This window comes from Eschrichtius robustus, chromosome 2, assembly GCF_028021215.1.
Source record: "Eschrichtius robustus isolate mEscRob2 chromosome 2, mEscRob2.pri, whole genome shotgun sequence".
NCBI lineage: Eukaryota > Metazoa > Chordata > Mammalia > Artiodactyla > Eschrichtiidae > Eschrichtius > Eschrichtius robustus.
In genome coordinates, this window is record NC_090825.1 from 82,384,633 (window position 1) to 82,391,454 (window position 6,822).

Consider the following 6,822-nt stretch of genomic DNA (forward strand, 5'->3'; position numbering starts at 1 on the left):
TTCCTTAAGGAAGTGAGATAGTGAAAAATAAGGAATATCATGCATTCATTCAACACCAACTATGTGCCAGGCACTGTGCTCTTTGATTGGAACTCAAATGTGAAATGCATTCTCCTTACCTTTAAGGAGAGTGTTTTGGGAATAAGCAGAAAAATATACATACAATTCCAATTCAACATAATTATTATGAAATTTGTATGTAAGAAATATACAAGAGCCTAAATACTTCTGCCTTAAAGCTTCTACTTGTCCTATCTCATAACAGCTTATTTACAATGTATTGCTTTTGAAGATGTCAAGATTACAACAAAGGATATAACTTTCCTATGAATTATTTGTCATTTTGCAAACCAGGCATGAGTTTTAAACAAGGGGAAAAGCCAAAAAGAAAGTGACTGTATACTATTCTGTGAAATTATACTGCCAATCTCTTCTGTGTGGCCTGGAATTAAATAAAAATAGAAGAATTAGCAAAGATTATACATTAAGTTTTGTTGGTCATGCACTCTACAAAACTACCTGGCAAAATGGGTATGTGTAAAGATAAGATCCAGCTTATAGTCCATATGTAGAACTACACACCTTGGCATTGGGCCTTGTCCATAGGTTTTTGTCTAATTCAGGTAAAGGTTATTTATGGACTAATGACAGCCCTGAGTTTTAGGGCCTCTGTTGCTGGGCATGCCATCAGAAGTCTGCCCCTGTTAAAGATGCCCAGAGCTCGTTTCGGCACCACATATACTAAAATTGAGACAATACACAGAGAACAGCATGGCCCCTGTGCAAAGATGACACGCAAATTTGTGAGGCATTCCATATTTTTCCATCTCATGTCCATGGATCAGAAGAATTAATATTGTTAAAATGGCCATACTACCCAAAACCATCTATAGATTCAATGCAATCCCCATCAAAATACCAAAGGTATTGTTCACAGAAATAGAAGAAACAATTCTAAACTTTGTGTGTAACTAAAAAAGACCCTGAATAGCCAAAGCAATCCTGAGAAAGAATAACAAAGACAGAGCCATCACACTTCCTGATTTCAAACTGTACTACAAAGCTATAGTATTAAAAAACAGTATGGTACTGGCACACAAATAGACACATAGCAATGAAAGAGCCCAGAATTAAATCATGGCATACATTGTCAACTAATATTTGACAAGGAATCAAAGAAAGGATAGAGGAGAAAGGATAGTCTTTTCAACAAATGCTTCTGGAAAAACTAAAAAAACACATTCAAACTATGAAATTGGACCCCTATCTCACACTCACAAAATCTAACTGAATATGGATCAAAGACTTTAACATCAGAACTGATACCACAGAAGAAAGTGTAGGGAAGAAGCTTATCAATCTTGGTCTTGGCAATGATTTTTTTAGACGTGATGCCTAAGGCACAAAACAAAAGCAAAAATCAACAAATGGCACTACATCAAGCTCAAAAGCTTCTGCATGGGAAGAAAAACTAATTAACAAAATGAAAAGACAGTCTATAGAATAGGAAAAAATTTTTGCAAACCATATATTGGATAAGGAGTTAATATCCAAAATGTAAAGAACTCATACAACTTAATAACAAACACACAATCCAATTCAAAATGGGCAGAAGAACTAAATAGACATTTTTCCAAAGAGGACATCAAAATGGCCAAGAAGAACATGAAAAGATGCTCAACATCACTAATCACCTGGAAAATGCAAATCAAAACCACAATGAGATATCACCTCACACCTGTAGAATGGCTATCATCAAGACGACAAGAGATAACAGGTGCTAGCAAGGATGTGGTGAAAAGGGAACCCTTGTACACTGGTGGTAGGAATGTAAATTGGTTCAACCACTATAAACAATATGCAGGTTCCTCAAAAATTAAAAGTAATCTACCACAGGATCAAGCAATTTTGGCTATATACTGAAAGGAAATAAAAACACAATTGTGAAAAGATATATGCACTCCCATGTTTATTGAAGCAGTTTTCACAATGTGATGACCAAAAAAATGGAAACAACCCAAATGCCCATCAACAGATGAATGAATAAATAAGATGTGATACATATACACAATGGAATATCATTCAGCCATGAGAAGGGAGGATATCCTGCCATTTTAGACAAGATGGATAGACCTTGAGCATATTATGCTAAGTGAGGTTAAGTCAGAGAATGACAAGTACTGTATGATATCACTTATATGTGGAATCTAAAAACAATTTAACCTTTAAAAAACAGAGAGTAAAATGGTAGCTACTAGGGGATGGGGGGGTAGGGAGGATAAGATTGATAATTCAAGGGTACAAACTTGATACAGGGAGTAAATAAGCAACAGAGATCTAATGCACAGTATAATTAATATAGACAATAATATTGCACTATAATTATATAATTTGATAAATATTGCTACATTGGCAATCACATTACAGTGTATAAAAGTATCAAAGTAACATACTGTACACCTTAAATTTACATGTTACCTGTCAAATTTATTCAACTAAAAAAAAAGACACATGTAATAATGGAACAGAATTGACAGCCCAGAAATAAACACCACATTGTATATGGTCAATTAACTTCTGACAAAAGCGCCAAGAATATACAATGGAGAAAAGATAGTCTCTTCAATAAATGGTATTGGGAAAACTGGTCTCTTATCTTACACCATACAGAAAAATCATCTCAAAATGGATTAAAGACTTTATATGTCAATGTCTACTTAGACAATATCACACCATTTCAGTCAAACTATAAGAATCTTGAATAGTGTAATTCTATTTATACCCCCAGACTTTATATTATTGTTGTAATATAGTTCACATCTAAATACATCATAAACCCCAAAATACAGTGTTATAATTTTTATTTAATTAAAAAAAAAATAAGATCCCCCAAATTAGGCCAAGCATTCTAAAGAATTCATCCACGCTCAGTTCATGAGGGTCACAACCCCAGTAATTGAGTTCAGAATTCCCTTGGAGGATGTATCTGTCCATTTCACACTTCTCTTTGAGAGGATGTAAAATGGCCCAGATCCTACTGGTCTATAAGGGAAATCATCATGCTTAACAAATATAACACAGGACATTTAAATGTTAATTACTAAAAAAGAAAAAAAAAATCCATATGTCAAAGTAACCCCAATTATTTCCCCTTAAGTCTTACTTTAACCTTGGGGAATTTCATACATTGTTAAATATTGTCTCCCAAACAGTGAATCCTAGAATTCCCTTCCCCATAATTTTATACTTTATCCCAACTTTTTCCCAAAATACTTTCGCCTGAGTCCCTTGGTAATGATTAGACATACTGGGAGGCTTTAAAAATTAAGTGCAGATAATAGAATTGTTAAACAAACAATGGCTTGTTTTAAAACTGTCCTTCTGCCCAGAGTATAAAGCCCCCATGTTCTATCATGGGCAGCCTTAAGAAAGTCAAATATTGGACTCAAAGACAGACAGAAGCAATATTTTTTTCAATCTGTCTCCTAGAGTAATGGAAATAAAAACGAAAATAAACAAATGGGACCTAATTAAACTCAAGACCTTTTGCACAGCAAAGGAAACCATAAACAAAGTGAAAAGACAACCCACAGAATGGGAGAAAATATTTGCAAATGATGCAACTGGCAAGGGATTAGTCTCCAAAATTTATAAACAGCTCATGCAGCTCAATGTCAAAAAAACAAACAACCCAATCAACAAATGGGCAGAAGACCTAAATAGACATTTCTCCAAAGAAGACATACAGATGGCCAAGGGGCACATGAAAAGACACTCAACATCGCTAATAGAGAAATGTAAATCAAAACTAAAATGACATTATCACCTCACACCAGACAGAATGGCCATCATCAAAAAGTCTACAAACAATAAATGCTGGAGAGGGTGTGGAGAGAAAGGAACCATCCTACACTGTTGATGGGAATGTAAACTGGTACAACCACTATGGAGAACAGTATGGAGGTTCCTTAAAAAAACTAAAAATAGAACTACCATATGATCCAGCAATCTCACTCCTGGGCATATATCTGGAGAAAACCATAATTTGAAAAGGTACATGCACTTCAGTGTTCATTGCAGCACTATTTACAATAGCCAAGACATGGAAGCAACCTAAATGTCCATCGACAGAGGAATGGATAAAGATGTGGAATATTAGCCATTGAAAAGAATGAAAAAATACCATTTGCAGCAACATGTATGGACATGGAGATTCTCATACTAAGTGAAGTAAGTCAGATAGAGAAAGACAAATATCATATGATATCGCTTATATGTGGAACCTTAAAAAATGGATACAAATGAACTTATTTACAAAACAGAAACAGATTCACAGACTTAGAAAACAAACTTATGGTTACCAAAGGGGAAAGGCAGGGGTAAGGGATAAATTGGGAGTTTGGGATTGACATATACAACACTACTATATTTAAAATAGATAACCAACAAGGACCTACTGTATAACACAGGGAACTCTGCTCAATATTCTGTAATAACCTAAATGGGAAAAGAATTTGCAAAAGAATAGATATAAGTATATGTATAACTGAGTCACTTTGCTGTATACCTGAAGCTAACACAACATTGTAAATCAACTATAGTCCAATATAAAATAAAAATTTTTTTAAAGATTTAAATAAATAAATAAAATATATTATTTAAAAAATAGACTGGCAGGCCTTCAGAAGCAACTTTTCTGGATTTCTCTTTTCCTTCCTCTTCCCAGGGATTACTATTTCATATTCCACCATCACGGAGTCCTCCTTGTTAAAAATAAAAACACTCTGAATCATCTGCACTCAAGAATACCAAGAGACAGAGTTCCATTCTATACCCCACCTAGGCTTTCACTGAGTTCCACTTTCTAGTATGAGAAATGCTCCCAATTCCCGCCCCCCCCCCGCCCCCGCCTGCTTCTTGAGGTAATTGTTGCGGTGATGGATCTTCTTAACCTTCTGAATAGACTTACCACAGGGCCTTGGCCTTCCCAGTCCCACAAAAATTGCTTTCATTTCTATCAAGGGGATTCAGGAAGAACATGAATCACAGGGTTTTTCTAAGAGTCTAACTCTGAATAGAACTAATTAGAGAAGAGCTGAACTGTCCATGGATCAAAAAGGAAGAAAATACTATAAGAACCTTTCTCACCAATAGCTAGAAAACATCGTTAGAACAGTCTCAGCTCCTACTGTTATTGACGCAGTCTCCAAGCCCCAGCCCAGATGTGTTTGTTAATCCTCCCTAGCTCCTTCCTCAGGACACAGTTTGAAGTCTCTCTCAGATCTCATGCTTCCCAGAGAAGCTGATTTATCAATGATCTTTCCAGAACTCTAATCTCTGCTGAAAAGACCACATTTCTCACCTCAGGTTTTTTTTTTTTTTTTTTTTTTTGTAAGTTAATTTGGTTGTTTGTTTGGCAATATCATGGGCTTGACCAAAATCAACATTTCCACACTGGAAAAGAGGAAATCTGAAGTCATTATAGTGCAACAAATACATTCCTGAAAGTACTAAAGGAATTTCAAATTCTAAAAAAAAATTCTGACAACCATTCATGCTTCATTCCTTTGGAAGCACTGGTCTAGAATAAACAATGACAGCAGAAAGTGAAAAGGCCGTAAGAGATGAAAAGGGAGATGTCACTGGGTACTGAGAGATCCATTACTTCTCGCTGAGAGCATCAGGGAAAGCTTTATGAGAGGGTTAATGTTCCATCTGGACATTGAAGGATAGAAATGATTTAGATAGGCAGTAGAAAAGGAGGGCATATCACCCATAACCCTTGGTTAACACAAAAAATTAAGATGAGAGTCAGTAATAAAAAGACCTAAGAGTACAACTAACCAGTTTCCCAATGCCCAGTTTTCACAGGCTAGCAAAACAATTGCAAGCTGAAATGTTCCAATGGACAAACAGGAGGGCACACCAAAAATGTTTTAAATCGAGGGTGGTAAGACCGAGGACTGCATAGGGTCACAGCAACTGACCCAGTGACCTGAAAGGCCACCAAAAGAGGTGAGCAGTTTTGATATTCATCTCACAGTGAAAAAAAGATAATGTTTCAAACACCAACAAGACTGACCAAAAGGGTGTATACACGGTAGCCAGTGAATCATCACGGTAGCCAGTGAATCTGGGCCGTATCCATTTTGAAACAACAGTGATCACTTATTATTCTTTCCAGTTAGACTTGTCTAGATACCACGTTCAAATGTAAATTGCATTTCTCTCCGAACAAGAAAATAAGGGTACTTATTTTACAAGACAGATGTAGGTAATAAAAGAATGGGTTCCCAAGAGTTTCCCAAGAACAATGCAAAAAAATCACACATAAACTTCTATTTTCAGCTTTTAATAGTATAATTCTGATTAACATACCACTTAAGTTTTAGCGTGTTTCCAAAACATGGACGAAGATTCAAAAATAACATTTGTTGAATACATTCTATTACAGTTTTAAAATATGCTATTTTTTTCCAAGCTCACTTCATTCGATGCAACACTCTTAAGGCTTCTAATTAGATTACTATTAACAACTCCGGTAATTAATCTCTAACACTATTCCTTAGTAGAGGAATTAATATTTCTGCTAAAGAAATCGTAAACCACCAACATACAGTAATTACACCAACATCTTAGTGAGGTAAGAAAAAAATTCCTTAGATTTAATTTGATTTAAACATTCACATATACTTTACTAATATCAGATCATGGATGTGTGATGCCTTAAATTAAATGGAATGATTTTCAGCTCTTATATTGAGGGAGAAAAGTCTCCCTTTTATTTGAGAGACATACAGTCGAGCAGCAGCAGGGATAGCT

The 6,822-nt window shown here is 35.4% G+C and overlaps 1 non-coding gene across 1 annotated transcript; it reads left to right on the top strand.

The window, feature by feature from the left end:
* The first annotated feature begins 717 nt into the window (after positions 1 to 717).
* On the top strand, positions 718 to 823 carry LOC137760325 (U6 spliceosomal RNA). The gene has a single exon (XR_011073285.1). It is a non-coding gene; the product is annotated as a U6 spliceosomal RNA (small nuclear RNA).
* The last annotated feature ends 5,999 nt before the right edge of the window (positions 824 to 6,822 follow it).